A 16,886-nucleotide genomic window follows, 5' to 3' on the forward strand; every position below is an offset into this window, starting at 1 on the left:
AACCTTGGTGGGCTGCTTGTGACCCACAGGTTGGAGGTCACCCATCACTGCCTTATATCAACAAGAGTTTCAGTATCAGGCCCTTAGTTACTTCACTGTAGGTGAGTAGACTCAAAATATAATCCATTTAAACCCCTGGAAAACTGGTTTAAATAGGCAGCTGTCTGACACCATCAATGTGAAATCTTTTCTCGGTGTCAGCACTTAAGCACTGGTACCACAATGTCTTCGGACATTTCAATGTATCTGTTACCACATACAGTACCCAAGTAGTGAAAGAAAAGAGGATTTCACAGGCACTTCTGGCTGCCAGTGGGATAGGTTAGAACCAAGGTAGGTGAGGGAATACCTTTCACTGGACCAATTTCTGTTACTGAGGCTATGTCTACACTTCCGTTTTTTTGCCTCAGAAGATATGCAAATCATGCTCTCATTTGCATATCTTCTGCCATTCCTTTTTGCAGAAGAGGTTTTGCCACTAAAAAGCCCCATGTAGATGGGGCCATTTGTCGGAAAAAAAACCCTTTTGCGCAAGATCCTATACACCTCATTTTTGAGGAATAAGGGATCTTGCACAAAAGGGGGGGTTTCCGACAAATGGCCCCGTCTAACAGGGCTTTTTAGTGCCAAAACCTCTTCCACAAAAAGGATAGGCAGAAGATATGCAAATAAGAGTGTGATTTGCATATCTTCTGCTGCAAAAAAAAAGGCAGTGCATGTTATACAGAGAAACATTTATTGCATAGAACTGGAAGGGACCTGAGAGCTCATTGAGTTCAGTCCCCTGCCCTTATGGCAGGAACAAGCACTATTCCTGACAGATTTGCCCCAAATCCCTAAACAGCCTCCTCACGGATAGAACTCACAACACTGCATTTAGCAGGCCAATGCTCAAACCACTGTACTATCCCTCCCACCATAGAGCCCTACCCTTAGATCCACAAGCTTTTAAGCTTACCCAGCACTCTCCTTCAGGTCTGGGGAATGTAGAAGCAGAGAGGTTGAATTTCAATAGCTGATCACAAAACTCAAGGGCTATGTCTACACTGGCAGTTTCTTGCGCAAGAACATCTTGCGCAAGGGTTCTTGTACAAGAACTCTTGCGCAAGATAACATCCACACTGCCATGTGCGCGCTGTGCTTTTGTGCAAGAGCATCCATGGCAGTGTGGACGCTCTCTTGCGCAAGAAAGCTCTGATGGCCGTTTTAGCCTTAGGGCTTTCTTGCACAAGTAATCCCTGCCGAGCGTCCACACTGCCCTCTTGAGCAAGAGGGCTTACACCTGTTAAAAAAGGACATAGCTTTTGCGCAAGAAGCCCTCTTTTACCACCATACTGTAAATCTTCTTGCGCAAGAGCGGGTGGGCAGTGTGGATGCTTTCTGGAAGAATGGCCATTCTTGCACAATAGCCCACCAGTGTAGACATAGCCAAGGTGTATAGAAGAAAGAATTTCTTGCAGGCCCTCTGCTATTGTCCCTCTTTTAAACAGTGTGGTTTAATCTGAACCACCAGAGTGAAGCAATCCTGACTGTATATAGTGATAGAAATGTAGCCGTGTTAGTCTGGTGTAGCTGAAACAAAATACAGGACTACGTAGCACTTTAAAGACTAACAAGATGGTTTATTAGATGATGGTTTATCATTACAAAGATAGCTTCCCCAATTATCACCTCTAATACTATTAACTCACAGACATCTCCCCTTCCCCATCTCTAATATCATTAACTCACTGGCATTCACCTTCCTCCCCCCCTCCCCGCCTGCATCCCCCTTCTGTTCTGAAATGTGATTTGTCCTTTTCATATTTGTTCATTTTTTTTAATTGTATCCTTTGGTATATATGGCTGTGACTATTTTCTTCCATTATTTGATCTGAGGAAGTGGGTCTGGCCCACGAAAGCTCATCATCTAATAAACCATCTTGTTAGTCTTTAAAATGCTACATAGTCCTGTATTTTGTTCTGACTGTATATTGCACTCGTACCACATTGGATGCCTTTCAAACAAGGATCTCAGAGCACCTGGCCAAGCATTTTGCCCCTCAATCCCCACCTCCCAACCCCCTCCCCAGGAGGTATACAGGGAACTCCTCCTTCATGAAGTACAGACAAGTTTAACATGCCAACCTGCAAGCTGCTACTGTGTAGCAGTCCAGTCCCCACAAAGGATATGTCCTACAAGCTAACATTGCCCTGTAGACAAGTACCAATTGGTCTCCATAACACAAAGGGCTGAATTTAGACTAGGTGTAAAGTCATTTTCACAGGCATGTTGTGACGGCGCGTTGGGGGTCCCCTGTCTCCTGCATACCCGAAATGGCACGAACAGACTCCGCCAGCCAGTAGAATAGAGGTGGTTTATTGCTTCTCCAGTATACAGCACAGCACAGATGTCATCAGGTTACAGGGCAGGCCTCGGATGCCTCAGCCCCCGTTGATATGTGGCAGGGGTCTCGGCTTCTAAACCCCCCAGCCTTTGCTGAGGCTGCTTCCTCCATGCTCCCAGCCAGAAACTAACTCACTCTCCTCCAGCCCTGCCCCCCAGCCAGGGCAGCATTCACCTTCCTTTGTTCCTCTCCATGGGGGTTAGCCGGTCGGACCGGTTGAGAGATCCCTTTGCATAATGACACATCCCTGTCCTTCTGGTCTGTGATACCGGAGGCAGCCAGTGGGGTTACCACAGACCCATAGAAACCAGCAAGTTCCCCCCCACTACATCACACATGTTTATGGAGTTGCACCTCCTTACACTATCTCTGTGCTGCAGTTAAACAAAGAGAGCCAATGGAGATTCCCTTCACTTAGTCCTTACACAGTTTCCTTCTCACTCCCCCTGTACTGTACATTGGTTAGCAAATGGCACCAATTCACTTGTGTAGGAATTTACTATTTTTCAATTTGTTAAGCTCTCCTAAACTCACCAAAGTCCAATCACTACTTTGCTGGAGGCTCTTGGGGGTGTGGTTTGAGGGTGTCATAAGAATCACTAGCGAGATTTTGAGAAAGATCAGAATAACTATGCTCTGCTGAAAGAGCTATGATTTCTATGACAGTGACACCTAGAAACCTAGCTGGTGGGCCCTGTTATAGTAGGCACAGTGAAGACAGATAGATAGTCCTTGCCAGGAGAAGTTACAGTCTTAAGAGTAAAAATAGACAAAGGGTCAGAGAAGAAACAGGCACACAGAGGGAAAGCAAAAACGCAAAAATCAAATTGTGTTCCATCTAAAAAGGTCGCTAAAAAGCTCGCCCTGGTGCAACCCACAGCTCTGCAGTGGAACACATGGCCATGCTCATTTCCAACACAGAGGGGCAGCTCAAATAAGCAAGGTCCCAGCCTGCATCTTGATCTGAGCAGCCAGCAGCTAAAAGACCAGCTTTGATCAAGAGCATTGTTTGCCTGCTAGCAGCTATAATCTGTGTGGGTTGTGCTCTGGTGTAAGAGCACAGGTAAACACCAGCCGCTTGAAGTACCTGGCTCTCGGACAAATCTGACCACCCCTAGTTTACACTTACTAGGCTAGGCAAGCTGGAAACTGAAGAAGCGACTCAAACTGAATAATGTATTGATATGAAAATCTGCCACATTTCAGCAGCATTCCAAAGTCATTCGGTTCCCACATTCTGAGCTAACTAAGATTCTAAATGCTGGGGGCAAAGCCGTCCTGTCCATAGGACAGGCCCTGTGCTGCTTACCTCAACTATCCTATAGACAGGACAGGTGCAGGTTGGCAGCCAAAGTTGTTCCTGCGCCACCCTCATCCTGGTGGCAGGAGCCGAAGCAGCCTAGCAGCCTGTACCACTTCACTCCTCCCTGTCCTGCCCCCCCTCTCCTGGCCTGCTGCACATGGTTTCTCTGTGGCAGCAAGAAGCAGAGCACCCCGACCCCAGGGCACTCTGCTTCCCACCACTGGGGACATGTGAGGCACAGCACGCTGGGAGGGTGGCATGGCAGGACATGGTAGGGCAGAGCAGGCTGCTAAGCCACTCCGGCTCCTACCTCCAGGTTGAGTGTGGGATGTCCTCTGCTGCCACCCACCCCCCAGTAATCCCCGGCTTGCACCACACGAGGCAGGGGGCAAGGAGCAGGTGACAGGAAGGGAAGGGCAGTGGGGGCAGGCCATGGGGAAAAGGATGTGATGGAACAGGGGTGGGGCCTGCAGCAGGGGGCAGCCCCAGGCCCTGCATCTGGGGCACTGGAGTGGTGGCCCCAGCCTCGCACCCCACCCCAGGATACGCTTGCCGAGGGTTTTAACATCTTTATAATCAAGCCCTGAAAGATGCTCTGCCCAATGCATGCCCAAACCATTTATAAAAACTGGTAAATCTCCAGCTGCCACTTAGACATGATGAGTCAAGAATTCTGCTCTGCACCCACTACCAGAGTGAGAGAGTATTATTTAGTGCAAGAGTATAGTGTGAAGTTTCATACAAATATTATAGAAGCTGTTTCTGAGAACTGTTGTTAAGGAGAAGGAGCATTCTGTCAAGCTAGGAAATTAGTCAGAACAAAATATCTGACTAAGCCAGGGTGGATGAGTGGACACACTGGGGGGAAAAGTAGAATTAAGCAAATCTGCATCAGTATTAACCATCAATACAATAGAAAGCACTACATACATCCTACTTGTGTGTGGACAATTTCAAATTTAAATCCATATTAACCCTCTAACTAATTGAGGAACCCAATGCTAACTAGAATGGGGAGCAATCTCTAGAATCTGTATGGTTACTGAACTGGAGATTTTTCCTCAGAGGCCCAGTACATCATTGCTTCCTGCCAGAGCACCACATCAGATGGTCAGTGCCATGCAAGCTAACATTCAAGGAAATAGTGTCGCTCTGCAGCCCCAGTAGGCTGAGATTCCTTCTTGGCTGGGCAGTGGAGTGGGAACATTTTTAAGAGTGAGAGTACTGAAAGAGACAGCTCTCTTACTGCTGTCCACCATCACCCCTCCTCCCCCTGCCAGCTCAGGTGAGGAGCAAAGCCCTGGTGCATAGTCAGGAGCCCGGGGGTACTACAGTACCCCCTGCACCTCTAGAGTACGTCTACACTAGCCCCCTAGATCAATCTAGGGAGGCTAATGAGGGCGACCGGAATTGCAAATCAAGCCCGGGATTTAAATATCCTGCGCTTGATTTGTATGTTCCCGGCCGGTCGCCATTTTAGAAATTGACTAGCCCGAAGTAACTGCCCGCATCTACATGTGGCAGTGAAATGGGATTCCGATTTAAAGCCCTAACTCGAATTAGCTGATATTCCTCCTGCAATGAGATTTACCAGCTAATTCGAATTAGGGGCTTTAAATCGGAATCTCGTTTCACTGCCGTGTGTAGACGTGGGCAGTTTCTTCGGACTAGTCAATTTCTAAAATGGCGACTGTCCGGGAACATGCAAATCAAGCGAGGGATATTTAAATCCCGGGCTTGATTTGCAATTCTGGTCACCCTCATTAGCCTCCCTAGATCGATCTAGGGAGCTAGTGTAGATGTATCCCTAGTTCCCACACCTATGTGATTAGGTGATCATCAGGAAGACTGAAAAGAGAGGCCTAAATGAGGCCAAGAGGATGATCCCAAGAGGTAGTAAGCCACTACAGCCACCACACTGTATAACTTCTCTAGTATTTGTAATACTGTAGCATCAATATGTATTCTTAACATTATTCTCAACAATCATTTTGAAAGAAAAAAAAAGCTTCCAAAGCTCACAACACAACCTGATTAAGGCTAAGACAGCAATGCAGCATAGGAACAGGATGTGTACTTTACTGTCAGGAACACATAATAGCATGGTCCCAGGCTTGCATGTGAGCTAGGAAAAAACCCCAAAAGGAAATCTTTTCTTTGTCTTTTTATTTGACGTGGAAGATTCCTCCAAAGAGCTGCTCCAGTCACAGCACTCGGTCAACATTCAATTTAAAATCAATCTTCCTGTGACGGAACCGTGTCATAGTCAAAGCTCAACACCTTGTGTGCAGATAGCAGCCTCATAGGGCAAAACTGCTGCAGTTGAATCATTGATTAGTGACATGAAGAACATTCCCTGCATAGTATTACTCAAGGTCCTCTGCTGGTCCATGTTGTCCTGTAGGAACATGGACCTTCTCTTCAAGACCTAATCCTGCTAGTCACCAAGAATTGCTGCCTTGCGTTTACACTGCAGGGTCAGGACCTACAGATTGTTATGGGAAACGTTCAATGACAATGTCCAATTGATGACAAGTCTAATGTAACTATTAGTACATTACTTACAAATTTTAAGCCGATCAGAACTGAGACTGTTACAGGAGACACTTAGAATTTCCCAAATACATTAATTTAGCTAAGAAAATTGGGAGAATGGCAGCAAACTAATAATACTCAGTTAACAGTAAATAAAAGGCAAATGTTTCCCACAACCCATTGTCCAATATTGGATCAGTTTAGAATATTAGTCATGTGCATGACTAAGGTAATATTAATTGAACTGTTGTTGCAGAATAAAGACAATTGACTGATTTTAGCTTTTAGATGCCAGTGGCACTAAGAGGTTGGTGCAGCTTTGAATTATATAGCAGAGTAGTGGGCCTTTTCTATTCCCTTGAAGTCTTGAAATGGTCTATACTCCAAAGACAGTCACATCAGATAGTTATGGCATAACTAGGTTGCCCCAATCCGCTTACAGTCATAAGGTCCTGCAACTGGGCCTGCATGGAGAGACCCCAGACATCCATGCAAAGTTCTGTTGGCTTCAATAAGACCAAGATCAGCCAGAAGGGTTTAGCTCTGTGAATATTAATACAGCATCAGGTCGATCAGTGTCTGTGGTAGAGACTAGAGCTCAACTGTGTTTCATAACCTTCCTGACCACGGATTTGGTGGGGGAGGAGGGATTTCTGCAAAGAGATCTGTCCACATGTGGAAAAAAAGTATTTGCATGCAATTCAAGATAGTATCATAATGCACACACTCAAAGAGACTAAATTAATGTGGCACAGACAACTTGAATTCAGGCATTTCCTAACTTCTGAATGCTTGACTGCGCACTCTTAAATCATGTGCTTTTAACAGTTTCTATGTGTAAGGTTCTACACGTAATTTCTTGCATTTAAAAAAAACAAAAATTCCATTATGTGCAATCACATTGACTCTCCTGTGGGTGATCCAGCAGGGTCTAAATCTTTAGACCCGACACAGACACCTCTGCCACTCGAGCTAATGAAGTAACTAGTACTGTTGTATGAGGTTTTCTGCTCCATGTGGACCAGCAGCACTAGAGGAGGATCAAAGACTTCACAAGTAGTTTCTCCAAGCTCCTTCCTTCCCTTCCCTCCCGCCTCCCCAGCAGTTTAAGCCTCCCCACCCACCTTCCAAGTTTCCTTATCCTAAACTGCCCCCATCTGACCCCCAGTCCAGCCTTTGTCCCTCCACATTTAAATCATCCCTGCAGACTGCCTGTGCCTATAGGAAGACTGACTTCAGCTTCCTGATCTCTGCTCAAGTGCCTAGACCTAGCATGGCAGGGAAAAGCCTTGCTCAGCCCAAGGGGAATTTAGCTGCTAAAAATCTAAATAGCCTCTAAGTAGTATGTACAAACTGTGAATTTGCCAGGGCTCATAAGTTAGCAAAATTTGGGGGGAATTTGATGGTGATGACAAAACATGTCCCTGTTACATTCTTTTGTATTTTAAGCCTCTACCACAAACTATAGGGGCAGTAGAGTTTTTCAGGCAGAAGATGGCCAGACTTTCACATGAGCACTAAACAATGTATTTTTCCCTTCCCTTGCTTTCAGGAGCGGCTGAACCATGTTGGCAGAAATTTTCCAAAATAATTAGTCCTAATGGGAAACCTGGCATGAAAATATTCAGCCTGAAAAGTCAGAAGGTGGCAAAATCATAAGCAACTGATAAGAGTCTTATAGAGGAAAATATTAAGCAGTCTTAGTAGGAGGCACTACCAGCCCAGCTTATAATGATTCAGGGAATTATCACAAAGAAAGAAAATATTCCATTTATCTCTTCCCTGCATCACAGGTTTTTATTTTTCAACTAGCACTCATCTTTCACTCTTGCAACGCGAAGAGATTTTATTCACCTGTTTACAAAAGTAACAGAATAATCCTCTAAAAATGAGCAGCATACACACATATTGTAAAATTCACTTTTAGCAATAAGTAGTCAGAGCGTGCTGAGCGCTATAAATACTTTAAATGCTATTTGCATTGTAGTGTAGTAATTGAAGGGTTTAACTAGATAAGATCCAATTGTCTAGGTCAGACCTGTTATGATAGAAGATACTTCCTTAAAAAGACATAAACACAAGCACAAATTAAATCACGTTCTGGATTGTAAATGCATGCAGACACATCTAATATGAAAAACAATATGCTGCTTTAATCCACTTTTGTCTGAGGCCTTCACATAAAAAAGGAATTTCAACTGTACGTTTAGAAGGAAATCCTGTCTGAAAAATAAATAAAAGTCTCTGGCATGAACTCCAAAACATTAAGACATATAGAAGTTCTGCTACTTTACATTGCACAAAATAGAAGCAGTTTTGAAAAAAAGCTATCCTTTTCAGAGGGAAAACAATAATTAGAGCTTCAAATCTGATGTGTATATTTACAAGTATACACAACCAACCTATTGTAGCAGGATGAAAACTCAGAGAAAAAAGACAGCTTTAATAAAAACAAGGAGGATTTTTAATCAAATATTCTGTTTTCTTGAAAGGGAGTGTTCTTCTAAAGATGCTGAATCCCTGTATCAGAAACATAACTCCCATTGCAGTAGAAAGTAAGAATCAAAGGGTGACTTAAATTAATGCAGGAGCCCAGTCAATAAAACTGTGCTAGTTAAACACTGACATCTACAGTCTCGTCTTGGGAAAAAGAATCTCTTGCTGAAATGCAGTCCACTGCATCCAGCCCTCGTTAGAATGGCAAGTACGTTACCTACACTCAGGAGTAGACAATCCAATTCACATTTTTTAATCATCATGGAAGTTTTGATGTGATATTTGGAGTAAGCCATTATCATATTTGTTAGAACTATTATTCAGTATTAACTACAGGAGGAGATCCATAATTCAGGATAATAGTATTTGCTACCTAAGTTACATTTTGATTTATCTGAAGTCCATGTATCTCCGAAGTAATTGAAGAAAACAAGAACAGAAATATTTCTGCTCACTGTGCATTGGTGATTTTAGCATCTACTATATAATTCAAAGAACTCCTCCTAAATGATACGAGCTAGGACCACCAAATTTGGTACGCTATTTCCTCTTATTATAAATTAAAGCAAGGTGAGGGTTTGGTAGTGCCAGGAAAATGGGATGTGCCTGGAATGGCATTGCTTCTCATAAAATCATACAGAAAATAAATAGAATCATCAGGCAGGTGAAGAGGCCTGTATCCCTCCAGCCCTGAGCCTCCCACCCCCCAGGTACCCTTTAAGGGAAGGGGGTTGAAGCTCCCCTATACACAGATTCATACAGGAAAATTGCTGGCTGTTCCCTTTTGTCAGGGAGCAAGGGGAAAATGCCCAGTTTGCTGCATTCCTCACTCTGGATGGGGAGCACAACAAAAGGAGAACTTAGACCTGCCTCAGCTGAGGGACATGAACCCCCTCCCCCAGATGTGCCCACTGGAGCTGCAGCATCCATGGAGAGATGCTTCTCACCTGGCCCCAAGCTGCTGCGATGAGAAAGGACTGGGATTGTCCTCTCTCCCCAGGGCAATCTGCATATTGAACCCCTCATTCTCAGCCCCACCTCAGAACAAGGATTTAAATGACAAAAAAAATTAATTGGGTTAAGGACCCAAAAAATGCCAGGTAAATCTTCCAGTTAGGAAATAAGTCACAAACGCCTCATTTGGAGTTCTGTATAAATGTATGGACTGATCTTTAAACATCAATGGAACTTCCATTCTGACAGCTGAAGTTTACTTCCTGATAAAGCTACTCAAAGATGACAGCTTGCAGATCATGTTGCTCCCATCAGATAGCTGGGATGACTCAACTCGTTCTCTGGCTCTCATTATACAGTGTCTTAGTAGTTGAGTTATCCCTGCTTATCTACAGCTCCAAAATTAACTGAGTTCTCCCACGTCTTTTTGCTGGAACTTTCAATTCCACACCCAGGTCTACCCATTCCATCCCTCTCTAGGCCTCCAGAGACCTTTGTCTATCAGTTTTATTGCTCTACACAGCCACGTCTCCACGTCTGTACCAGGTCCTTTGTTGTTTCACCGCTCTTTGTTTTTCCATTTCAGTGCACTACTTACAATGATCCGTGCACCATAGAAATTCATCCTTGTTAATCTACAATTTGTGGAAGGGCACCAGAGCTCCACCAAGTCTTACATCTCAGCAATGACCTACTCACTTGTGTGTACACACACTTCATTCACCCACTTCAAGTTTGACTTATTTGGCGAATTCTCTCTCCTTCCCACAAGCAGCCTTAAAGGCGCAGTATGATCAAGAAAATTTAAAATCTTGAGAGTTTTGCTTCCCTAAAGAGACCAAGAACTCACATTGCTGCAGTTTCTTCAATGTTCCCCAGAGGAGATTCCTAGCATGTATAGCAAGAAAAAAAATCAGATGAAGTTCTGGTCATAGTACAGAGAGACAGTGATTCTGTCAGTGATGGTTATAGTTTCGGAAGGGAATTAAAATGGCCACAGGTGTAAATGGATGCCTTTCATATCATAGACAGCAAAACCATCATTCCACTCTGCAGAACCTTGAAGCAATGTCAAAACAGCTAAGACACAAGCATGAAGGCCTCTTAGAGGAGAAAAATAGAGAAACAGGGGATGAAGACAGCTATAGTCATAGGAGATCTAATGCTATGGTGTACATAGAGTTGTCAGTTTCCACTGAAGTCAAGAGGTTCCAAAATTTTGTGAATGCTCACTTCATTAGAGAAAGCCTGCAGTACTAGAAATGTAGCTCTCAAACACCAGTTTTATCACTTTTTTCTTGCTTGCTAGTAGTTTGAGGAAGTGGGTATTATCTCAATTCTCTCAATTGATGGATTGGGTTTTCTGGCTAATGCAGTCAAAAAATACCTTTGCCAGCTTCTCTTCTCACATATAATCCTAGCTGCTCTGTAATGGTGCTTGATCAGAGCCTTGTGAGCATTGATTAGATATAGAACAACTAGAAATCGTCCAGTAATTTGGACTTTTCGTACTAGATAAAGTAGCTTCAAAATCAGCTATAATCAGGTTAGCTAACCCTGTCTTGATGCGTTTTTTTTATTTCAGCCATTTGATTTTTTTCCTCCTAGCAGCTTTAATCTTGCAACTTGTAGTAGCACTACAATTTATCTAAATACTCCTATTTTTATTCAACCTGGGTTCTGAAATGTGTACGGGCTACAAAGCTTCATTTGCAAGTGAATGTAAGTGATGGGGAAAACATTTTTGATGCTTTGAACCCAAATGCCTTACCAGATTCCATATGAGAACTGTATCTTGTCTTCCTATGTTGCTTTTATTTTAGAGAGATTCCGTTTCTCAATTGTCTGGTTAGGTCCTTGGATCATGGCAATCACTAGAATACATAAACTAGAAGATACATAGTACAGTGGTTCTCAAACTATAATCCATGGCCAGTGGCCTCTAAAATGATATATTTTAGTAACCATATTGTGAGATTTTGGGAGAGTAAGTGGGTACATGAAGCAATTTGTGTTGGGAAGTGGTCTGCAGGAGGCAAAAGTTTAAAAACTGATGAAATACAACAGTTTTGGCTTCCTCTCCTTTCCTAACTGCTGTGCATCATTAAACTGCTTTCCTCTATATGAATTCTGGCTGATTTTATGAAATTGCTGCATCCTTGAATGCCTCCGTGTATACTCAAACAGCCATTCAATAAGAAGGCTGGTGTCACATATTTCCCTGTCCAGGAACAGAAAGGCAGTGAGCTGAATAGATTTCCATTCTAATATGAGCACCTACAAACTAAAGGGAAAAAAATACCATTCTCCCCAAACTGACTGCAAAGGGTGCAGTTGGAGCAATTGGAAAACCCCAGCAGAAAGATCCCGAGACCACAGATATTAGGCCTTGTCTACACTACAAATGGGTTGCTCATATACTAGGGTTGCCAATTGTCTAATCACACAAACCTAAACACTGTTGCCTTGTTCCCTGCCTGCCTGTTCCCCAGTGTCCCGCTCCACTTACTCCATCCCCTGTTTTTCCCCACCCTCAATCATTTTCACTGGGCTGGTGTCAGCCGATGGTCAGGGCAGTGCATGTGTGTGTGTTACCCCCGAGTCTTCAACTGCTGAGACACAAGGCCCCGTCGCAGTGGGCAGTCTAGGTGAGACTGACGGGCGCCCCAAGAAGTTTACAGGGAGAGCTTATTACACCTCAGATTTCAGCTGCTAGGATACAGATATCTTCGCAGCGGGCAGTCTCGGGAAGACTGAGAGATGCCCCAACGGATCTGTCACCTGGGAGTGACACGATCCAAAACGCCCAAGCTCTCCATATAGCTGTCCCTTATGACTGGCTGGAGTTCTTTTTAAAATTGTGCTTGGTTCTGTTACAGCAACTAAAGGGGTCAGGTCACAGCTTAAACAGTTACTATTTTATTGTTACAGGGTAAACTTAGCTGTTAAATGCTACTATTGTGTTACAGATAACACAGCCACTACAAAGGACAGGACAGAAATTACACTAATAAGTCACTTACAGGTACCATGAAACCCTTTTGGTTCTCTGAGCTCTTATTAAATGCATGCAAAATAGACACCTAGCAGGTATATATTCTCTCCCCTGTGTTCCAGACTTGGCGTGGCCAGAGTCTTTCTCTCAATCCCTCGGGAAGAAGTAGGGCGGGGTTGGGCATCCCACAGACCTCGGGAGTCAATCAATACCTGCCAGCAGGCGTAGACGATTGGAGCTCAAATGGGGTGGGCTAGTAAACCCCTCCTTATATCCCTTGGGTCACGTAGGCTTCTTCCTGGTCTCAAGTGGCCAATTAGGAAAAATGGCTTTGAACGCCAAGTTTCCCATGAAGGGTGCAAAACATAATTCACACCTGGGAAAATGCAGACAATGGGCACCTCTGGTATGTGATGGGTGAAGATTCTTCTCCTGGGACAGTGCAGGCATGTCAATTACTGGTACTAGCCATCAGGGCGGTGGGAGGCCTCCCAGTCATCAGCTAGCCCATTTACTGTCTGGTTTCTGTTTACGGTAGACTCAGGGACAGGCAGCACACCTGCGTTCCCAGGGCATCAAAGGCTGACTGCCTTTCCCTTGCTCTCTGGGGGGCAAGGGGAAACAAGATGGGGTTCATGTCTGACTACAGCTGGGTAAGGGAGCTGGGATGCAGGAAGGGATGTGGGCTTTGGGCTGGGGCCAAGAGGCTCAGTGTGGGAAGGGGTCTCTGGGCTGAGCCTGGGGTAGAGGTTATGGTGCAGAAGGGCATATAGGCTCTGAGAGGCGGCATGGGGTGCAGGGTCTGGAAGGGATTTGGGATTCATGAGGGGGCTCCGGGCTAGGGCAGAGGGCTGGAAATGGAAGGAGGTGCAGTTTCTGTTGCAGTTTCTGGGGGGGGAGGTTCAGGGTTGGGATAGGGGGTCAGGGTACAGGCACTTACCTCAGGTAGCTTCCAATTAGCAGCACAGCAGGGTGGCCCCATGCCTTTCCTGGACGTTGCCAGCATGACCCTGCAGCCCCTGGGGGGGCCCACATGACTACAGGCATTGCCACTCCCTCCAGGCACCACCCCCACAACTCCCTTTGGCCACAGATCCCCATTCCTAGCCAAAGAGGATGTGGAGTTGGAGCAGGCTGCAAGGATGTGCTGGCTGCTCCCAGGAGTGGTGCGGAGCCAAGGCTGGCAGGAAGCCTGCCTTAGCCCCACAGTAGTGCCAGCCTTTTAGCAGCTGAAAATCAATCAGATGGACTTGATCTCCATGAGACAACTGTTACCAGGTTCTGGGAGATTCCCAGGAAAACGAGGAGGGTTGACAGCATTCTACCATACAATGGCAGGGCAGCCAAGAGGATAGGCCTGGTTTACACCTATAGTTTAGGTCCACCTATTTACATTACTCAGGCTGTGAAATAATGTATGCCTGTGCAATGTAGTTAGGTCAACCTAATTCCCCCTGTGGATGCAAGTAGGTCAATGGAAGACTTTAAAGGGAGATTTACTACAGCAACAAACATCCCTCCCACTATAGTAGCGTCTACTCTGCATCGCTCCAACAGCGTAGTTACAGCAGTGCCGCTCTAGCAGAGACATACCTGTAGATGCAGCTTATGCTGACAGGTGGAGTATTTCCTGTCAATATAGTAACATCTCAATATCTCCGCTAATATCATTAGCCATGTTGACAGAAGCACTCTGTTCACATAGCTCCGCAATGGACAAACTAGACTAGTGAGTAGGACACACGATTGGCCCTCCATTATGGGTGAACATAGAGTTGGGGGGGGAGACAAGTCTCCAGCCCCACCCCTTCTGCCCAAGGCCCCATTCCCCACAGGAGCCAAGCCCTCCCCACCGCAGGCGCAAGCCTCCAGCCCTCCACAGGATCCTCTCTGGCCCTACAGCATAGGGAGGGTGGGCAATCTGCGGTCCCAGTCTCCCTGGCCTTGGAGCACAGGGAGAACACAGCACCCCCTAGCAACTCCAGCCTCAATGTGGCTGAAGCCCAGGAGCCCATGTGAAGCAGGGGGCATTTGGGGAGGAGGAGTTGTATGGGCACGGCCATCCCTGGCAGTTTGGGAAGGTATTGCCTTCCCCCACCTCTTATACCCGCTGCCCATGCACTTCATCTCAGTAGGCTGCAAGATTGCTGTAACCAAGATGATTGCCAGGGATAGGGTAGTTTTGTATTGCGTACCTGGAATTTGCAGGGTGTACCAATGGAGCCATAGCAGCAATTAGATGCAGAGGGAGCGCACGGCTCTCACAGTCAATGTTGTGTGCAATCAGCATGCACCTCATTTCATATGTCCTTGCTTTACGTGTGTGTCACTTTAGTAACACTGGTAGGAAGAAAAGTTCTGTGGCTGGAAACCAGCAGAAACTGGCAATCCTGCACATGGGAAAACAAAATGTCTCTCTGGCCACATCTAAAACCCCGATGGGCCACCAGTTGCCCACCACTGATGTAGCTGCATCTACACTGGGGCTTTGCCAGCAAACGGAGCTCAGGAGTAGGTTTTTTCATATCCCTGACCCATATAGCTACACTGACAACACTTGGTAGTGGAAACTTGGCTTTAGAAATTGCTTTTTAAAGAACATGAATGGGTTGAGGGAAGTTGAAGAGCGAGGGGTACCTTGGGTCTGCTGGATCAGAACAGGTTAGGGGACTTGAGGCAGGAGCCAGAAGAAGAGACAGCAGAGGCAGGGAAGGAAACTGTGCATAGCATCTCTTGTGATCTGTCGAGGAGTAAGAGAAAGATTGACTTAGAAATTCCTCTACAAAGAGACTGCTATTTGCTTCAACTTATATGCTTATGAAGGGATTGACCATAAACCATAGTACCTAGGAGGGTCGGTGTGTGCTTATGCTATTGGGGAAACTTGTTAGAGTTCAGCACTGGACTTAGAACCTAGGGCAGCTGGATCTCAGGGTCCCCTTCATTAAAAGAGGAACCAGAGCATCTGTACCTAGGAAACATGCCTGAGAAAGCAGCTGAACCCAGCCCAAACCCAGGGTAGCTTACTAGCACATGGCTGCAGCATACAGGTCCCAACGTAGCTGCCTGGCAAACATCCATGAGGGGGAACTCAGCCAGGCCAGTGACAGAACTAACTAAAACTAAAACAGCAACTATGTAAACACACTGCTACAGTTTGCCAGTGGAGAGATAATCCCTTTATTAAAACTTGATAGGCTATTTCAGCTCCCACTGTTATCCTAATAACATTTATTAAGTATGGAGTGCTACGGACATGAGAGAAAATCCAATTTGGCCTGCACGCTGTTGGGTACCTTCTTTTATCTATTTATAAACAATTTTTTTTCTGTTATTCTGAAATCCCAGCAGAAGAGACTAGACAAAGGAATATATTAAGGGAATTCTAAAGAAGAAAGTTTCCTTTAAATCCAGAAAGGAGTAGCTTGTAGATGGACCAGCCCAACAGAATGTCAAAGTTCTAATGAAGCGTGCCTAATGAGCACAATTGTGATAATGTAATGAAATAATAAAATGTGCTGACTATGTGATCTCCATCTCCAGCACTGGGATCAATGAAGATTACCTAGTGTTACATGCACATTTTGGAGACAAATTAAATCTATAAAATCTTGCTTCAGTGCATTCACATCCAGGGCCTGCAAACTAAGGGTCTTTCTGTAAAAAGAGCATGACAGAGGAAGCCTGTTATAGCCATTCTTTATTCATGTTGCTCATTAATAAGTACTCGGTATCGATTGTTTAGCCTAAATGCAGATAATTTAAGAATTCCGTGATAACCACATACTGCACCTGCCACGTTTACCCATCAGAAACTATGGGATCCCCATTTGTCATCAGTCCTCACTTTTGTTCTGCCTTTCCCCAATTTACTCTAACCATGGGCAGCAGGTGAAAGCCCAGCTAGGGAAGGCAACCCCTGGCTCCAGCCCCACCTCTTGTGCCTGAGGCCCCACCCTGGAGCCAACCTCTGCCCACCCCCAGCCAGATGCTTCCTGGCCATGTGAAGAGCCAGGTTGCCATGCTGCAGCCCCATCCCTAGCCTGGCCCTCCCCAGCGGCCAGGCTGCCAAGCCGAGCTGCCACGCTGCAGCCCCAGACTTAGGCAGTTGGGCATGTCGGCTGTTTTGGGAAGGCTGTGACTTCCCTTGCCTACATTACCGACCAGCCATGACTAATCTCACCAGATTCTCTACTGCATTTGATGTTTTCCAGGC

The 16,886-nt window shown here is 45.4% G+C and overlaps 1 long non-coding RNA gene across 1 annotated transcript in view; it reads right to left on the reverse strand.

Annotated features, from left to right (window-relative positions):
• Positions 1-15,414, reverse strand: part of LOC106731459 (uncharacterized) — a 183,109-nt gene extending 167,695 nt beyond the window's left edge. Inside the window, exon 1 of the long non-coding RNA XR_012907015.1 lies at positions 15,308-15,414. This is a non-coding gene — a long non-coding RNA (uncharacterized LOC106731459). The remainder of the gene's footprint in view (positions 1-15,307) is intronic.
• Between the last annotated feature and the right edge of the window lie 1,472 nt (positions 15,415-16,886).

Source organism: Pelodiscus sinensis, chromosome 13, assembly GCF_049634645.1.
Source record: "Pelodiscus sinensis isolate JC-2024 chromosome 13, ASM4963464v1, whole genome shotgun sequence".
NCBI classification, from domain to species: domain Eukaryota; kingdom Metazoa; phylum Chordata; order Testudines; family Trionychidae; genus Pelodiscus; species Pelodiscus sinensis.